At 42.5% G+C, this 20,675-nt stretch overlaps 1 pseudogene; it reads right to left on the bottom strand.

Moving 5' to 3' along the window:
- Nucleotides 1–397: 397 nt before the first annotated feature.
- LOC117502803 lies at nt 398–14,360 on the bottom strand (annotated as a pseudogene).
- Nucleotides 14,361–20,675: the final 6,315 nt, after the last annotated feature.

A 20,675-nucleotide genomic window follows, 5' to 3' on the forward strand; every position in this document is an offset into this window, starting at 1 on the left:
ATTGTAAAGCAGAGGGCAGCCAACAATCAGATTAAGTAACTGGTGTAAGAAGCTGGTTTGATGCTTATTGGAAATGTGGACAAAAATCATAAAACATGCTGTCCTGTTCTCGCTCCGAAAAGCCTCCATGATGTTGGACCTATACCACTTCCTGCCGTTTGCGTCTAGCTGCTACCAGCGAGTGATTTTTACTGAGCCTTGCAGTTGTGACATTTGATAATTGAGAATAATGATAATAAACAGCAGCTCACTTCCAAGTTGTTAGAGTCCCTGCAAATGTAATTTGTGTAATGTGTGAGCAGTGCCTAAAGGAAATATCCGGTGCTTCGACAATGATATGAGCGTTCCTTCCCGTTCCATTTATTAAACTGATGCCTCTGATACGATGACTGGGAAAACACAGATTAGGCCCAGGATGACCTCCTGTGAAGATTAAAACCTGTCAGCTATAAGTATTCCTCCATGCAAACAAACAGGCAAACATCAACCCCTTGAAGATCGAGCTGGATCAGGTAGACTCAAGGTTCTCAATCAGTGGCTGATTACTACACATGGTAACTTATGGTAGATGCCGAGTCAGTAAGTGTGAAACTTGTTTCCTCCTCTTGGTCACTTGAGAGTTTCGATAATTGCTATCTCCCGTCGGTCAGTGCAGTTTGGACTGAGACCGTTCAGGAAGAGGCTGCCATTCCTGGTCAGGGCTCCGTGGTTGGGACTGAGGGAGAGGGTCATGTTTGTGTAAGCCTCTTTGTCCTCTCCCAGGTTGGCGGATAGCGTCCTCTTTCCCGGGGTCATTTCCTGGTTGAGTGAGGCGTTGATTCCCAGCTCAGAGGAGAGTTTGCGTTTGATGGATGCAGCGCGCTGGAACCTATCGTAGATATCAACGCTGAGCCGTCGCCGTGTCTCTTTGAACTCTGCTGAAACGTTGGCAGTCCACTCGGCTGCATGGGCTCGAAACTCCCCAACCTGCAGAGAAAGATGAAGGATTGACATCGGCAGGTGATAAATACCAGCAATGACTGCTAAAGCTGACTACCGAGTGCAGACAAGTATCAGAGCATTGGAACAAGAGGTGCGTTTGTCTCTTTTTTTAACTTCTGACAAGGATGTTTTGACCTGGCCGTCAACCTGCATTGCAGTTCATTTGTTTTCAGCAACTTTAACCCATATCATAAACAAACTGTAGCACCGGACATCACATTAGCTTTGTACAATGCTAATTTCTGATGCATAGCTAACATAACTCCCTTTTGGCATCGGTATCCTGACACAAAGGAATCTGATAAATGACCGCTACTTGACACCTCAGAATTAGAATGTAGATTTTATTATCATCTCTCTGGGTTGTTTGCAAGATTATTAAAATATTAAGGAGCCAATAAAAAAAAAAAAAAAAAGCCTTGTGTTAATGAGGCAGTTGAGGCTGAGGTAAGGTAAGGCTAAAGTAACTCAATGACTCGATTCGGCCTCCAAAGGTTTCAACACTCATCCAGTTGGCTTCTTCAATCTAAAATAAACTTGGGAAACCAAGTACCTTCCATCATCAAGAAAATTAAAGTTAATTCACACGTCTGCCATGGCAGCACAAGGAAAGATACAATTAGGATCAAGGTGACTAACGGCTCTCCAGGGCAATGCTATCCTTTGTTGTACGACTTGTCTAGTTGGGGACCCTTCCACTCTAGTGGGTGCCAGCTTTGGTTGGATTCATAGTTTGCTTTGAAGTGATAAATCTCCAGGGTGAATTGTAAAAGATCTTCCAAAATGAACTTCTAGAAATGGCAATGGTTGTCCAATCTAGAATAGAAACCAATAAATCTTGAGAATGATCTGGAAGGAGGTTTTTCTTGTATCTCAGATATACGTAGTCCCTGAGACCCATTGATGCCGGGTACTTATCCTCAGATTCTGCAGTGTGCAGCGGATGAGCTGATGACTCTCTCTTGAGGGGAAGCCAGTCAGTTGCAGGTCACGTCCGTGGATATCCTAGAAGCTCAGGGATTGAATCCCTGTGGTTGCACTGGAAAACCTGAAAGGATCCAGGAGGGTGAACTGGGATATTCTGTCACGGTGCTGTGGGTTTCTTTCAACTATGGGGTTTACACTCCATCATGACCTTTGACATCCTTTGATTATTCCTTGTATTTCCATGGAACCTGTAATGCCGTCGTATATTCCACAACATCACCGGATGGTTTTCCAGAAGCACCACTGTTGTATTTCAAGCACGCTATGGTTGTATTTGCACGGCACATTGAACAAGTCACACTGCACACTAGAGCACATTTGGAGGCACTTTGTCACACTTCCAGATTGTTACCTTCCAGGCTGCATATCTATGAAGGTGTGAGGGGGGCGTGGTTAAAGAAGGAAGTCGTTGTAGTTGATGGTGGCGTGCAGGTGTGTTCACATTCAGGTTTGTCCTTGTTTTCAGGGAAGGTGTCCGTCTATAACGCCGGCACAGTCTGTTTGCTTGTTTATGATCATTGAGAGGCAACAGATGGATGTGAACGTCATTGATCTCACCTTCATCACATACTGAGGCTGCTTCTCCTGGCAGCTGATTTATTGATCAGGATTTGAGGTGTTCCAGCTTCTCAGCAGACTTCAGAGCTCCTCAGTTAAAACGGTGGATGCATTTGTCGTAACAAGTACGTGCTTTCTCCTTAATCCTCTCACTTTCCCTTCCCCTGAACTCCAGCCTCCATCCAATAATTCTCTGCAGAGCTTCAGCTTCCACAGCTGCACTCCTCATTATCCTGTTCAAGCTTTCCCACTGCAGGCTGCTGCACACTTTACCCGCTTTTAAAAGGAAATGAACAGGAATAAGGACAGTGTGAAGGCTGCTGCAGAACAATATGACTGTGTGGGTATATTTAATTTAAAAAAAAAGAAACATCACATTATTGATCATTTAGATCAAATGTTCCATTCAACAGAAATCATACTGCATTTTGAGGATTCGACATGTGCAAAGATTTCCCAAAGCACCATCCAGGATTCTGATTAGACTTAATCCCAGTGTTTAGCTCAACGTGAGTAGAACCATCTTAATGTCTATGCAGCTACCACCAGAGCACTTGAAACCGGTAGTGAGTGTACACCAAAATAAAGTATGCTAAAATAGTGGAGGAATATAATTGGTTGTTGTAAGTCAGCTGACCTTGCAGCCATGATTCTGGACTGGATGAGTGCAGCTGATGTTTATACAACACCAGCGAAGCAGATGATTCAGATCCCTGAAGTAACATCGATCTGAAACCTCTTGATATTTAGACATTAACGTTGACCAAATGGAAAAGATGATCTACAGAGTTACGGAGAAAAAAAAAACTCCAAATGACCCACAAGCAATAAAAACAACAAAAAAGTATCATCCTGTTCTGATTCTGACCGACATGATGCTGGGAAACGGTTCATTGTGTCCCACTTTAGTTTTACATCTTTTCACCATGTCAATACGTACTTCTTCTTTAGTTTTCTTGGAGATGACCCGGAACCAGTCTCCAATCATACTGAGCACGGCGGCAAAGTAGGCCAGGCCCACCAGGATCCAGAACCACACCACAGGCTTGTAGTAGTTCAAGAATTCTGGATTTTCAGACGCACCTGCAGAACCAACACAAGGTAGTTTACGGGACTTTGATCCAGAATCGGCGTTTACACGTACAGATAACAAACACAAAAATGAGCAGGTTAAAACTGTAGTGCCTTTGAATTTTTCCTTTATATTTCTTTTATGGGTGTGTTGGTGGCTTCCCTCATCAGTTGGTACAATATGGAAAATGAAAAATAAAAACAAAATGAAACTGTATAACTAGTGATGCAACAGGCAGATTTGCACTATGTACAGTTTGTGTAACAACAGAAGTCTATATTTCAGAGTTGTGTAGGTGTCTTGATGGCTTCCCTCACTACGTGACAGATTTCCCACACAGCACCAGACTGGTGTGTTTCTTAGTGTTTAATGTCAATAAAATTTGACACTTATCGAGTGATTTTGAAAGGTTCATATATTCATCCCCTGACTTGTCTCCGGAAAACTGGCTGTAAAGTGATGATTTAATCCGTATATTAGAATAAATTCACCACATCCCAACTTTTATTTGGGGAGGGGGGGGGGATGTTCCAGTCCTTAAATGCAGGAATGGATAAAAAATTATAAATTAAATGAAGTCAATCAGGAAAAAACAAACTATTTTGGGTTCAAACTGTTTGCAGTAAAGCAGAAGTCAAAGTAAATCTGAGGATGACTATTTTTTTTTTTTTATTCGTTAGCATTTTCCATATCGTTACATCTTTTTCTGACTTGAGTTGTGTCAGCGACCAAAGACATGCACATTGATTTTCAGCTCAGGAAGTCACGTCCATCAAAAGACAGATGGTCTTCTAAATACTTGGGGACAATTATTAACTCAGAAGCACCTTTGAAGTGAAATGTGAAGCCGTGTGCAGAACCGGTTCTGTTTGAGGAAATGGACTCGTTTTTATGTTGATAAATCCATGCTGATCTTGTTTTCGTGTGCTTTTATCGAATCAGTTCTGTCATTTTCTCCAGTGTCACAGTTTGGAAACCTTTCCTGAAAGAACCAAGATGCTCTCAATCAATCAGTTAAGTGGTCGAGCAGCCTGATTGGTGAGTCACCAGCTAACACTGTTTTAATGTTTTTAATGTTGTTGTTTGAGTCACTTGTATCCTGAGTGTTGAGACGTGTGTGTGTGTGTGATGGTTAAAACAGAAAATCAAAAGATGTGCCTGATACACAAACCACCAGAGATTCTGACGGAAATCTAATGTGGACATGTTTGAGATGAAATTTTTCTGGATATCTGCTGGACGGTGAGACATCAGGCATTAATAATAACATCAGTTAGTGTTATGTTTTTATTTGGTTTGCTAAAACTAGTTGAAAGTTGGAAATTCTACTCCCCAGTTTTCATCTAATGCAGTACAAGTTTGGAACCTTAAGCATGAACTTCCTTCCTCATGTTGTGTGCGAAATCTCAGCGTGAACTTGTGATATTTACAATGAAATGCCCTCAAAATAAATTCTTTAGCAGCAGTAAACTTTGCCATAACATTGCAATTCACCTCAGATCGAACTGCTTGAAAACCATTGAATGAAGCAGTGTTTCTGAAACAAGTTATGTGAAGCTCATGCACCACCTATTGTTAGAAATGTGAACTGCAGCTGCTGTAAATGAGTTGAAATGAAAGTTTGCCGTATGAATGATGTTTGTGTTGAAACCCGTTCTGAATGAACTCATCTTTAAAGTTTCGATCTTTTATTACACTTCAAAGCTTTGGTTTGGTTTCCAGTTTGTTGATGTCTGAGCAGATTTCATCTTGTTTCTGAAAAAAAAAAAATGAAAGGAATATAAAAGATATATATTTGGATTGGATATCTGGAAACTGTCCGGCATGATCCGTAATGTGGTTTGTCCTTGTCACTGCATCTTGTGGAAAAAGTATCGAAGTTTTAATTTTTGGTGTCACAGTGTGTGGCTGCCGCTCTCGCAGCCATCGGTGGTGGGATTTTCCATTGTCCTCTCGCTGAAAATATTAGCACTTTTTTTTTTACTATCTTTCAATGTGTGAATGCAGTAGCAGATGTCGTCTTTTGGATCATTTGTTGTAATTAGCAGTGAGTCCACTATCATTCACCGTGTTGTATTGATAGACTGAGTAGAGCTGGAAGATGGATTTTCATGACTGCACACCAGCCACCACCATTGTGCATCCACTGTAAAGAGCTCAGCAGAGTTCAATACCTTCATTGGCTCAGATTATAAAAGAACAACAATATCTGCCAATGAGGATACGTTTTGTTGGTAAATGGACAAGCTTCTTAAAGAACATCATCCCATTAAAGACAATAATCCCATTAAAAAACAATATGACCTGTTTAAAGATGAATAATCTCATTAAAGAGCAATAATCTAGTTAAACAATAGTAATCTCATTAAAGAAATCTGAAGAGAAGTTGAGGAAAAAAATGATGTATTTTGGGTCTTGGCAGAGGTGTGAACTCTGAGTGGCCTTCTGGCTCTGACACACCAGCAGTCCCGTCTGATTATGACGTCCTTGTAACTGTAGTTGGTGCAGGTGCAGAATCTAATCAATAATCATTAGGCCTCCTGAAATTCAATCCAGCAGCTCAGTGTTTTGATTTTTACCATCTGCCTCTCTGCTGTTTGCGTCGGCCCAGTCGCATGAAGCTAATGACCCGAACACATCCGCCTGCTTGCACCGGAGCAGAGTCTGTGAAAAGTTCACCGACCTTCGGGCTTTTATGTGTTTCATCAGCGTGTTGCACTTTAATCTCAAAGATAAAATCAAATAAAAATATAAAGCAGATATCCATTCCATTAAAGTCGTGTTTCGGCATCTTTAGGCGGGAACAGCAGCCTTGGGTCCTATCAGTGTGGCGGGTCTGGACTTGACATGTTCACCCTGATCCACCTCCGATAGTCCTGACCCGACTGCACCTGGATTTTCTGTATTTTGTTCTGCAGGACAGAAGCTTCGCCTCAACATGAAGCCGGAACCTCCGAGCTTCAAGATCAGGTTTGAGCGCTTCTTACTGAGATTGCATCGTTTTTTCTTACATCAAATGTCTCATTAGTCAATTATACAAAAAGGAATAAAGAGGCCATAAACAATTACATTTCAAAGCCCATGTGGTTGAATACTTTGCATATCGGAGTTATTAGCTGAATGCGTTTATATTCTCGTGGGTGTTTGTTCCGTGTAAAACTCAAATTCAAGTAACACGAGCGATCATCATTGACCGTTTCTGCAGTCGACTATGGACCCGAGATCAAACATCAGAATGAAAGACAGAGAAGTGACCTTTCTCGCCCGCGACCAAAGTCCTCCAAGCCGATGGTGGTGAGGGTGATAACGACGAAGTAGATGGACTCGAGCGTGCTCCAGCCCTCGATGTGCTTGAAGTGACTGCTGGCAGCGCCACAAAGATGATGCATCCAAACAGGATGAAGAGCAGCGTGGAGATGACGCGGATCTTCGTCTGACTGACATTCCATTCTGCAGGAGACAGAGAGAGAAACGATCAGCGCTTCACAGAGACGACAGGTGGATGATGGACAGATGGACAGAAACCTGCTAATTAACTCTGTAGGCCTGAAAGGAACACGGGTTGTGTGTCCAGCGCCGTCTGGATTTTAATTGCGTTTTCCAGCAAACTGATTTGTGGCTTTGAAGCCTTTTTGTTTTCAACCCGATAACTGATCGTCCTGCCTCCACCTGATGCAACAGCTCTGAAACTCTGGACGCTGGACTAAAGTTACTGCTGGATCGATGTAATGAAACCTTTCATCTTCAAACAGCAGGTGGATCTTTACTGGAAAACAGGTCCACTGTAACAGAACCCGGAAACTTTCAGCCTGCAACGAAACAAAGCAATTATCAGACAAATAAACTCTGGCCAAATCCAGGCGCTTGGAGATGCTGATATCTTTGCAGAAGAACTTGGCTCCAAGTCTTTCAGGCCCTGGTGCTTCCTGTCTGACTGTATGGTTGAGCGACTTGGACACGAACCCATGACCTAAAGCAATGACTGCATCTCTGTGGAGAATCCTTGGGTGCCTCTAGAATGGTTTTGCATGAAAAAACGGTTATGTAGTCAGATGATTCAAATTCTATGGTAACGGAATTATAGTGATGCCCAAATCTGGCCTTATACAGTCTTACATCAAAAGATTACTGTAATTGTAATTCTATTACTGTAGAATTACCCGTGAGAAGTATCACTTGCACAGTGAGGGAATATCAGTGACGAGGACCAAAAACTACCAGCAGTCTGAACTCTACATGCCAGGCAGTTTACAGAGCAGGAGAGTAAATCGAATGTTTGCTTCAGCATTTCCAGGACAAACTTATTAAACTGTTCATTCCACTTCAGCACGTCTGCTGTCTTCTGATTGTGCTCAAACTTCATTTCGATCAACAGTGCACGACAGACAGACTAGCCGTAGCGTGTTGTAGTAATTAGGCTTTTTCCACATTGAGGTATCGATCTGTGATTTTATTTATTCTGCTGCTGCTGTGAACAAACACTACAGGATGGAAAACGAGTTCTGAACCCAAAAAAAAATGCCAAAGCTGAATTTGCTTTTCATCTCTCAGCGTGAACTTTGAGTGCTGGAGCAGAGTACACGCAGTTCACTTTGCTGTCATGGAGTCTGTTGACATGGCAACCCCGCGTTTGCCTTCACAGCCTGGTCCTGATGCTGCAGAAACATCTGTTTCAATAATGCATGTTTTGGCCTGCAGCTGGAATGCTGATATATTCTCCACTAGCAATGTTTGGAAAAAGAAATGCACAAACACTCACCACGATCATCTTCTCCACTTTGGCGATGCCTTTCCCAAAGATGGTGCCCAGCTGGTCACCGACGCCGGCCAATAGAATCCAAAGAGGGGAATCCCCAGCAGAGCGTAGATTATGCAGAAGATCCGCCCACCTTTGGTGTGAGAGAGATGTTCCCGAATCCTGCCGGAATCAACGTGAAGTAAATCAGCAGCAGTTACTTATACGGCCCATCAGAGGGCAATAGAGTGCGTTCATCTGCCAAAAGTATGCCATCAGCCACTAGGATGACCCTTTTTTTGAAAAATCTACCACAAAACCAAGTTATTTGTAATTAAAGTCTGGCTCAACATTGACAGATTTTTTTTTTACTCTGTTTAACGTAGATATTTTTTTATGTTTTTGGGCCTCTGGCTCATTATTGAGATTGTAGTGGGAGACACGAGCCTAGACTGTGTGCCAGTCCAGCATGAAGCTGTTTAACGAACTGTGTGCAGGTCCTCCAGTCACAGTGGCAGAAGCCTGTAACGCCCTAAGAATGATCTGAGTGTCTTGGTGGCTTCCCTCACTTGTCTCCTTCTTTGTAAGAACTGCCTCCTCCAGACAGATTTACTTACACAGTACCATAGTTAATCCCTCAATGAGTTTGCAATGTATTTCTTTTAAACTCAGTAAATTAGAACAGAAAGTGTGCACGAGAGCGCCCGGAATTTTGTTAATTTCAGCGCCGCTAAGTCAGGCCCAGATTTTGACCTTAATGTTTAAAACACTTTTTCTTGAAATCAAATCACTTTTCCCTCCATTAACCCTCAAATATTCCACAAAGTCTGGTTTAAATGATCAAAATTCTGAATTATTTTGTGGACACACAAACACACAGGACCACTGACTATTTTCTTGATTTATTTTTTATGTCGCCACATGTAAATGGATAAAAAAAAATGGGTTCATTTATTTTTGAGAAATTCTGCAAACAATCCAACAAAATGACAGATGAAGCAGGAAAACATTTCAGTGGAGGTAATAATGAACTCCGGTATTTAAAAAAGTAAAATTTTTGCAGCCACCAGTGCACATTCTGTGGATTTGTGTCTGAGGTCACATAACATGAATGAAAAATTAAGTGACTATCAATAACGAAACCTCCACATGTACACAAACAAAGTGGTAGATCGCTTTTCATCTTCTCCGATAATCACCCACCGCAGGTTCCGGTTCCTGATCCAGTAACAAAAATCTCCTTCAGTGCTCAGCAATGATTCACCAGTTTCATTATTTAACGTTTCATCACCAGTCTGCATAATGAAGCACTTCCTCTTCATTAATGCAGCCAGCGTGAGGATGAGCGCCGTGGGCGCTGCGTCTAATGAGACCAAGGTGAGCTGATACCAAATGTGAGTCAATCAATCCTCTGCGCTTCCATTATCAGCTTAACAAGAGGCAGGAATATGAACGGCTCCGGGTGACCCTGCAGAACAAAGACCAGGGTCGAACCTTCAGGTCAAACTTCCAGAGAGTCCCAGCAGGACCAGTGAGGTGGTTTCAAGAAGTTAACTTGGATGTTTCTTCACTTCCTCCCAGAAGATCCCAAGCTGGTTTAGGTCCCAATGGGATATCTAGTCCCTCCAGTGTGTCCTGGGTCTTCCCCGGAGTCTCCTTCTCATTGGACATGTCTGAAAATTGTCCAAACAAAGGTGACCCAGGGACCATAAATCCACAGGAGCAACAGGTCCAGTCTGAGTTCCTCCTGCACCTCGGGAGTCCTGACCCTGCCTCTAATGCTGCAGTCACATGCTGAGAGGAGAAAAACTGCCACAGTCGTCATTAGAGGAGACGATGACATCGGACCAGGTCATTTCACTGCACTGATTAAGCAAACAGTAATGGCCTTAATTGAAAAACCGCCTTGATGTGAGTCCACAGTTTAATCACATTCTGACTGAAAATAATGTCAACTCCACTGTGGCAGAAAAATGTCCAAAACCATCACTGTCCAAATACTTATGGACACAACCATGAATCTGGTGATGCAGCAGCAGATTTTCCACCCAAACAGGAGAGCTGCGTTCACGTTTGAATATTAATTAAATTGGCCACACCCCCTTGAAAGACCTTAACAAGCTCAGGAGGAAACGCAGAGGAACATCACTTCATTATATTAACTGTGAAGACACGTTTGTCCTCGTCTTGGGGATGAAAATCAAACACTTTGGCTATTTTTGGCTGTTTTGGTGCAAGAATTTACCATTCGGGCAAAAAAACTGGCAAGTCCACATTTTTATTAGATATGAATATAATAATAATGAATTTTATGCTTGTAGCTTTTTTTTAAGTGCTCAGAGTCACTTAATGTTGAATTTAAATGAATCTAAATAAAACAATAAATCAGTAGCACACAGCAGATAAACCACAATTCCACATTAAAAGTGGTTCTACTATAAAACAGATGCTGGATTAAATGGTGTTCTGCACTGTCGCCGACTCGTGTCCCACTTTGACACGCTGAAGGAACAACAGAGTGAAATCATTAATGCAATGTTTCAGGCTCCTGGGAGTCAAAGCAGCAACAGAAGTTCTTTCATTTTATTCCCCAAAAAGGCAGAAAACAAGAGACCAAAAGTCTGAACATCCGACTGAAGGTCGTCCAGAACATCAAGAGTAGAAACATTCCCGCTGAACCACCTGGAGCTGATTTAAATACAGCCAGAGGAATCAAACGGGGAGACGACAAAAGCAGCAAACAGACACATCGGCTAAACCGACCAATCAGACGCATGATCAATGATCAACAAACACCAGTTATGAAGCGGACAGAAAACAGTCTGAAAAAGAAAACTGAACTTCATCCTGTAACATTTACTAGATATTTCTTTGCTTTGACTTTACTCAGAAAAGCGAAGCCTCATATGATCACATCTGTTTACATGTACAATATCCAAAGTGAAGAAAAGTAGGATTACTTTGTCTTATCATGAAGAAATAACCGCTGGCAGCATGTTTATATCGTCCAACAAGTGTTTGTTAGTTTTTTTGTTTGTGTGTGTGTTGTTTTTTTGAAAACGTGGTCAAGGAAAGAGTTGGTAACTGCTGGATTGATCTCCATCAGCGTTTGGATTGGTCTCTATTTTCATCACAAAGTTCTACAGAGTTCCCATAATTCCACTGTGGTGCGTGCTTCAACTCCACGGTCTGACCACATACTCGTAGCTGCATTTATGACTGTAAATTCATTATCAGGTACGTCCGAGGTGTCCGCTGGTTCCCGAAGCGGCAGAGAGGGTGCAGGTGTTCGGTGCACCCACGTAGTCCACAGGGTGATTTCACCGAATAAATCACGCCGCCTGCTCAAAGTGAATAAAACCTGCACCCTCGTGGGCCTTTCGGGAATCAGTTTTGATGCCGATGCAGCACCTCGACTAGCAGACAGCAGCGGTGACATAACCAGCGCCCTCCCTGTGCTGAGGGGCGTCAACATCAGGTCAACATGTAGAACAGCAGATGAGTGAAATCACGACTCGGTGCAGTTTTTTACCTTCTGGGTACACATGAGTAGCTTGAATCTGACATAAAAACACATTTTCCAAGCAAAAACTAATTCCACTTATGACTCCGCTGTGTGATTTTTATGTCAGAGGAAAAAACTAACAGGATTCTACAAACGTGAAATGTGTTAGAATCAATTTGGAGGCTCCACAGCGTTGAAACACGAGCCGGGCGCATTAGCCACCAAATAGAAAATGGGTCTGAGCGTGCAGGTTACAAAGCCTCATTTTGCTGCAGACCCACAATTTCATGTCAGTCTGTTATTTTTCCGAGCAGAGGCCAGAATGATGATATTACAAAGCTCCCAGGTTTTTGGAACGAGCTCTTGAGGAAGCTTGGATCTGAGGAGGTGTGCGCGGAGAAGCCGGTGAAAGCTGTGAGATATGAAGTGTGGACGAGCCGGAGGTGAGACCGCGTGACACGCTGCAGATTACCACAGCAGACAGAGAATGTTAGCAGAACAGATGACAGCGCTTTGATTATGCAGCACAGAATAGATGCAAATTCATGCATTCGAGCATCTTTGTACTGAATTAAAAACACAATATCTTGGTGTCAGTGGTGTAAAATCAGTCCTGTGTGTCCCCTGGGGACTAATTAATGTGTTTGTGCGACAGAGGCTGTCGTATCATGATGTGTGGAGCTGAACTGCTCTGAAGAATCGCAGCAGGACTCAATGGCTCACTTTAACTGGGATTTAGATTAACCCTTTGAGTCATAATGACACTCTCCCGTGTCCTGGTTTCATCACATTTCAATTAACAGGTCGTATCTCTGCACAGTGTCCTGGAGCTGAGATTGTTCTGAATATTTTGATATGCAACACATGGGCATTATACCACAAAAAGTATGACAAAGTTAAAGGAAAAGTACATTTTTGAACATCTAGGAATCCTGCCATGGTTTTTAAAACAAGACTGCAACACAATGACGGAATATCCTGCTTCATGACGGACATTGCTAAGGTTTTCCAAGGTGTGGAAAACGTTTTGATCTTTCAGGATGTGAATCCAGGCCCGGCGCAGAAAAAAATATTAAGGGGGCGACACACACAAAAGTGCGCACCAGAGGGTACCTGCCTCTGAGCGTTGCGTAATGAATTGGGTGTGCTCCTAGAAAGCTTGTGTATTTAGACTACACCGTTGTAAGAGACTGACTAAGAGTAAAGAGTGATGACAGTATTTTTTAATTATTATTTGAACATATAGACCCTCGGTCAAGTGAATCTCCTGAATACCACAAAACCAAACCAACAACTGATCTGAGAAACAACATGAGGACAGTAGATTAACCCCACATATACCTTTCATGTAGATGTACAGTGGTCCCTCGTTTATCACGGGAGTTACGTTCTAAAAATAGCCCGCAATAGGCGAAATCCGTGAAGTAGTCAGCATATTTTTTTACAATTATTATAGTTGTTTTAAGGCTGTAAACCTCCTCACCACACACTATACACTTTTCTCAAACAGGCATTAACATTTTCTCACTTTTCTCTCGTGTGTAACACTCTGAAAGTTCAAACCTTAGTAGAAAAAAAAGACCATCCTGTTTCAGGCCCAAACATTTGTTTGAGAAATAAAATAGAATGTTTTCCTATAAATAATTATGATGGCTTTTAGAACTAATTAATTTTAATGATCAAGCTACGAGGGTTAGTAGGTGCAAAATTGGACTAAAAAATCCGCGAAACTGCGAGGCGCTATATTTCCAGTATTTCTTTTTCTTTTTATTTTGATAATTCTCATATCCGAGGGGCGAGGTTGATGACGTGAGGGGGTGTCGCCCCCAAACGCCCCCTCGTGGCGCCGGGTCTGTGTGAATCTGTGAAAGTGAGAATGTGGTTTTAGACTTCAAAGCCCAAAGGTCAGGGTGTCACTAACACAGCCTTTATGACAATCAGCGCTCATGCTTACCGATGGTGGTGATAACTGTTCCTGCGAAGAAAAAGGAGGAGCTGAGGTCCCAAAGGCTTGTCTGATTGGACAAGTTTCCCGACGGGTTGACGCCTGCTCGCACCGCTGAAACCACTTGCTGAAAGGAAGAAAAGACAAGAACACGTGGCAGTTGTTGTGTGTGGAGTATTCTGTAAGATGATCAAAGAAAAATAGTGATGTGTGATTGCTGAGGAACACACAAGTGAACCTCTAGATCCTCCACTGCTTTCTATTCATTCACATAAGCGGGGGAGCAGTTGGTGCTCCTGTGGATTTGTTTGTGATTTGGCACAAATTTAACACTTGTACCTTCTGCTTGTAGCCAAAGCTTGCTTTGTTTTCCAGGATGAAAGTGGTTCCGATTTCAGTGGTTGCCCCCTGATGGCTGCATCACTTAGTGTCATTTGAAGCACTTTAACATCACTCTGAAACTACCTGTGTTGTTTTGGGACTCGCCTACTACGGGCCACGCCCACAAGGACCACACCCACAGCAAAGCCTCACCCCCATGCTGCAGATATGGTGAGTTCATGAACATCTCGTCCATGTTTTCTGCTCCAGTGGTGGCATTCCAGTGAAGATACACTTCCAGAATTCCTCCAGATGATGGATTAAGTGGCTCTCAGCAGATATTTAAAAGCTTGACTGTGGTTAATAAATTGCTTTTCTGCAGCCAGCAGCTTCTAGATGCACAATCACGGCTGAGATGACTGTTATAGAAATGCTCAGGGCTGAAGAGCTGAAGCTTTATTCCCATTATCAGTTCTCCCCAGTGACAGCAGTAAAAGTGAACAAATTCTCCCAGTGGTCTTCAATGAAAACGGCACTCGGACTAAAGGTGAGTTGTTACCTCAGTGTATCTGGGCTGGATGATGGACATATAAAACTCGTGCTGTGGACACTCACTAAGTGTCCTTTGTTCATTATCTGAAGATTGAGAGTGAAATGCTGTACAAGTCGAGTGTGTGGGAAGCTAAAGTGGATGAAAAGTAGATTAGAGAGCAGGAGAGCTGCCAGAGAGTTAAAGCCACATGATGGTGTGAAAGTGCAAGAAAATCGGCCATTTCAAATGGTAATGGACTGCATTTGTATAGAGCTTTTCCATCTGCATCAGATGCTCAAAGTGCTTTACAATAATGCCTCCAATTCACCCCTGCCATGCAAGGAGCCCACTACACACTGGGAGCAACTAGGGGTCAGGCTGGGATTTGAACCAAGGATCCTCTGGTCTCAAGCCCAATGCCTTAACCACTAGACCATCACCTCTCCTTCAAGTGTCATCTCTTGGATTTCTCCAAGAACTGTGAAGGGCACGACACCAAAGGGCAAATCTCTCTGGAGCAGACTGACACACGCGTGAGGGAAGCCATCAAGCTTCAGTGGCTGTGATTGATTGGAGAGTGGAAGACAGACAGGCTTTGAAAGGAGAACCATTTTGAGCCCAGAGGGGAAAAACAACAACAACAATCATCTCTGGTTGTTTTTCTTGAAAATGAAACTTCCAGTGTGCCAACATCAGTTTCCAAATTCCACAGTCAGCAGCCTAGGCTCCGTTCCAGCCTTTGTTTTGCAGCTAAATCGGGTGCACTCGCTCACGTGCACGTTAACTATAAGTGAGAGGAAGAACAACACGAGCGGTCGTGTGAAAGATGACACCAGCAGAGGCCAAATGTTTGTTTTGTTTACTTAATGCCTTTGAAAGTTATTCTTCTGAATCCTCAGCTGACGGGATTCTGATTAGTGAGGAAAGTGTGTGTGTGTGTGTGTGTGTGTGTGTGTGTGTGTGTGTGTGTGTGTGTGTGTGTGTGTGTGTGTGTGTGTGTGTGTGTGGGTGGTGTGTGTGTGTGTTAGGAAGTGGTTTCCACCATCCTGTAATGACTTGGGGGGTCTTTGGTCTCGACATGTAACAAGTTCATCTCCATCAGTGCGATGACAAACTTTGAAATGGGATTTCTGGATAAATGGGGCTGAATGCTGCTGTAACTTTTCCATGTGGGGTTTGGATCCGTTTGAGGTTTTTTGTCCAGGTTTTGGTTCCGTCCTCGCACGGAGGCTCTCGGCGTGGGAATGTGCCTGCAGATTACTCTGAATCAAACAGTCTGACAAATATAACAATAATAGTGTGGACTGTGGATCTAGTGTCAGGAGTGTGTGTGTATGGGGGGGGCAACATGATCAGGTGTGTAGAAGGCACACACTCTGGGGGTAGGGGGGCATTGCCCTCCCTGAAAATTAAAAAAACCTACATCCTTTTTCCTGCAGACTGGAGTTGAAGGCATTTGGCATCATACCGGCAACATGAAATAATGAACATCTTTTACTGGACTTTCGATGGCAAGGAACAACAGCACAGACATGTAAATACTACAAACAATTCTTAAAAACAGACTTTCCAACGATTGCAGGAGAAAAGCCACATGACCACTGTGGGGTTAGAAGGAATTCCTGCTGTTGACAGAATTTCATTCTGAGGAAACCTGAATGTTGGAAGTGATGAAGGATCCTGTGAATACAGATTTGTTCAGAGGTTTTCTTCCTAAATGGGTTTGTGGAAAAAAAAATGTTTACTGCAAAATTTTAATGTCTTTCTGATTTTTTTCTCTCTCTCTTTTGTTAAACCTGGCTGAGTGATCAGATCTATCAGCTCCTCATTCCGCATCTTGCATCCCTCTGTTCTGCTTCGTCCTCCCTTTTGAAAAGCGTCTTCTGCAGATTGTTTGTCCGCTGGGCTGCAGAGCGCCGTGTAATCTCGCGGCCCTGTTGATGAGCCTGTCAGTGTGCGTTAAGGAAAAACCCGTCACAGACTCTGATTCTCATGTTTGCTCTGCATAAACATGAAATCCTACAGAATGACTTTTCATGCTGACATCTGCAGGCTCGTCGTCCTGTTGTGTGTCGACCGTTATGCTAACAGAGTTCTCGGGCCACACTGTGCTTGTGAACATTTTTGCAGCTTGTGACTCAGTGCATCCATCAGATGCCGTCAATCATTATGTAATTATTCTGAAAACTGCAGAACAGCCTGGCCACGGGGTGAACAATGCTTTTATTACTGAAGACTTAATGGAAATAGAACCAGGTGCAGAATAAACTGCAGATGATTCCCACTTTTTAAATTACTGCATCAGGTCTTTGTGATGTCATAAAGTAAAAAATAAGAAAAGGAGAAACTATCTTACAATGCTGAAGAATTAAAGGAGATAAAATGAGATATTTCTCCACTCTTCCATCCCATTCTCTTCTTAAAAATAATGTTAAAAATCTTTGTTGGCTGAGTTGCATTGTATGAAATAAGGTTTTTTTTGATGTCATATTACACATCACACGACACTTGCTGAAATTATATTTTAAATTTTATTTTTAAAATGTTAACATGAGGCCTCACATGAATACTGACATTTTTGTGTACAGATGTTAAAATATTAGAGTAAACAAACTGAGGAAATCTCATTTAAACAGATGACTAAACCAAAAGTTGTAGTTTTCAAAAAAACGTCTTGAGTCACGTTGGCAACAAAGGCAGTGAGGAAAAAGTCATTATTTGGTGAATTCTGCTTCACAAACTGATTTTTTTTCTTTACATTCATAAAGAATCTTGTTTGATTTTTGATTGTGTCAGATACATTCAGTGTGTTTCAAATTATTGGTTACGAACCACTGTGGGAAAACGTGGACGTGATCTGAAATAAGCAAAAATATGTGCAGTTGAATTATTTAACACACGGCGAGTGTAACAGGCTCTTCTCCTGGGGGGGACCGGGGGTCTGAACACGCGGGTGTTTGGCTTTTATGCATGCTCAAAACAGAATTGCCTTTTTCTATCACTTTTTATTTGTTATAAAGTAGCAGAAGGTTTATTCTGGTGAATGATTTACTCAGTAATGTGCGAGAAAAAGAAGGCTGATTGAGATGACATTTTGCTGCTCGATCCCTAATTCCATGTCAAAGGGTCCACAGTGACAAAAACGTGAAGTGTTGCTATGGCAACGTGGAAGGTTGCATTCTGCAGCAGCGCAGAGGTTTGTGCTTTAAATGTCAGAATTGAACTCGAAAGAACCGTTACCAAAACAACAGTTCACAAGTTCATATAGAAAAACTGTCTAGACACGAGGAGCACGTTGCTCCAGACTTGGCTCCTCCCCCTCCTGCAGCGTGCACATTTATTCTCGTGGTGTTGCTTATTGACCTTTTTGGACACAGTCAGCTGCTGGACTGACTTCCTGAAGACGCCTCGGACTTCATTAAAGCTTTGAAGGTGAACTGTCCATCAGCGCAGCATGGAGTAAAACGACTGATCCAAACTATTCTCTGAAAGCAGGAAAAACAAAAACAGAATCTGAGGAGAGGTCACGGAGAGATTGGGCCACTTCTGACCTCTGTGACACCGGTCCACCTTAAACAGTGCAGATCTGATGATGTGTTTAGAGATTCCATAGTGGACGTGAGGGCGACTGTTTGTTTTTAGGAAACAGAGCGGTGTGAACGCGGCTCTAATAAAGAAGATCAGGTTAATAATAAACGACTGTTCACAGCCAAGGCTGCGGCACGAGGACGGAAACCAAACACCATCATCCTGTTTCCATGTTTAGAAATGTTTGTTTGGTGCTCCAGAGTCTCAAGACCACATGAAAGACGGCACAGGACAAAAACATTCAGTTGTTGAAAGAAATGTTTGATTACAGAATTAGTCCCAGCAAGGATAAGGAATTATTATTATGTTTTTTTACTTTGACGGGGTTGTGACATCGTGTCCTTTGTGGTCTCAGAAAATGGGGTCGCTGTATTTTTAAGAGTAATGTGAAGTTTGTGTACTTTCAGAGCACCGTTTTCGTTTTATAGTTTTCAGTTCTTCCTGTTGACTCGTAACTCAGAGTTTTACAGATAGATTTTATTTATTTTTTCCATGTGGTGATCAAACATTCAGTCAGACGTCATATTCAGTGTGTTTGTTTTTCAACAGTAAGGCACACATGGAATTGTTATATGGAAACTTCGACATTCGACTTTTACGCGAGGGCAAAGCGAGTGGCCCTCCAAGGCGTATAAAAGCAGTAGTATCGTAAATACACTAATAAGAAATGTAAAGAAAAAGCCACATTCTTCAGGTGATGTTTGTTTGGACAAAATCAGCAGATTTCATGACGACTTGTGGACAAACGCGTGTGAGCACAGACGATCTATTGCTTTCTACGTTAGACTTTTATTTATTTCGGAAAGCGTTACTCAGATTTTGGTAGGAAGCGACGTGAACTCAGAATATTTACAGATACTTTGCAATGATTAGTGAATTTTGACCCGCAAATTCACACCAGCACCCTGCTAACCTTTGAGTCGACGGAAGCGAACGGTGAGTTAAATAGCGTTGGTTAACCGAGTCACTTCATGTAACTTTATAAAACCCTGTTACAGAGTCCAGACTGCTCGAGTAGCAGCTGTAAAATGAAACTGAGTCATGTAGGCAGCATGCAGCTAGTTCAGATTAGCTTCTTTTGCAGGAAATCATGTATTCTGCTAATACATTTTGAACCGCGCAGTGTGTGAAGGCAGATTTTGTGCTCCCTAGCGTGGCTGCAACCTTCCAGTTTCACAACAAGGCTCTAAACGTGAGTACTCAGCTGCTCAACAAGCTGGCAAATTACATTCTCTTAAATGTTTCTGATGAGGAAGAGGGTTTAATTTCTCTGAAATGTTTTAAAAGCTTGGAAATTTGAACAATCTCTGCTTCCAGACATCTTGCACAGCATCTGAACTCCACTACGGTTCATGTCCAGTTCTGGAATTTTGCACTTTTAAGTACTGCGTGGAACATGTTTACCAAGTTTTATTCCACTGGTTGTTTCAAGCTTGTTTCAAGTTTGAGTAGCAGGCAAGCTACAGCCAGCTAGCTAGACTGGTTATATAACTATCTTAAAAATTTGCTTGCTTGTGTGCAAATGAAGGATTCAGCTAATGTGCTCATTAATAGTTTTAGGATTTGATTACGAGTCGACTTGTCTTTGAGGTGAAGGTTGTAATTCTCAATTTGGAGAAAACCGTTAAGTTTCCTTCATGAATATTGTTCTTTTATCTCCGCACTTATGAACGGTACAAAACCTAAAGAATGTTTTACTGTTCTTTTAGCACAAGCTGTGTGATTACTTACAGATTCAGACAAGTTTGTGAATTAATTTGTATTTCGAGCACATCAGATTCCTTCAGGTCATATTTCAGACTCAGCTCTCACACCGCCGTAATGTGCCGAGTAACAACCCGGTGCAACTTGGCTGATTTCCCCAAGCAGCACTCGCCTGGTGACATTCAACGTTGAGCTCTTCTGAGCATTTGGCAGAAATCGGTACCAGCTGTTAATTTCTGGAGCTGAGTTGGACTTGGCGCACTTCGGCCCCGCTCATAACATCCTTAAATCCAGGTGAACTTGCCTTCAACTCATATCTCGTCGTGTTAACATTTTCTCCACGCTCAGCTAGAGAACTAGGAACAGAGTTTCTCAGAGTATAAGATACAGAGCAGCACGCTGAGCCTCACGGGAGCCATTTATGGGCTGTGCAGAGTCGCCATGTGAGAAAACTGGGTGCCAGGTTGTTTTACTATTTGACTGCACATGTTGCCAGAGTTGCCTGGTGGATGGAGTAATACATCAATTGTAAAGCAGAGGGCAGCCAACAATCAGATTAAGTAACTGGTGTAAGAAGCTGGTTTGATGCTTATTGGAAATGTGGACAAAAATCATAAAACATGCTGTCCTGTTCTCGCTCCGAAAAGCCTCCATGATGTTGGACCTATACCACTTCCTGCCGTTTGCGTCTAGCTGCTACCAGCGAGTGATTTTTACTGAGCCTTGCAGTTGTGACATTTGATAATT

This window comes from Thalassophryne amazonica, chromosome 21 (genome assembly GCF_902500255.1).
Source record: "Thalassophryne amazonica chromosome 21, fThaAma1.1, whole genome shotgun sequence".
NCBI lineage: Eukaryota > Metazoa > Chordata > Actinopteri > Batrachoidiformes > Batrachoididae > Thalassophryne > Thalassophryne amazonica.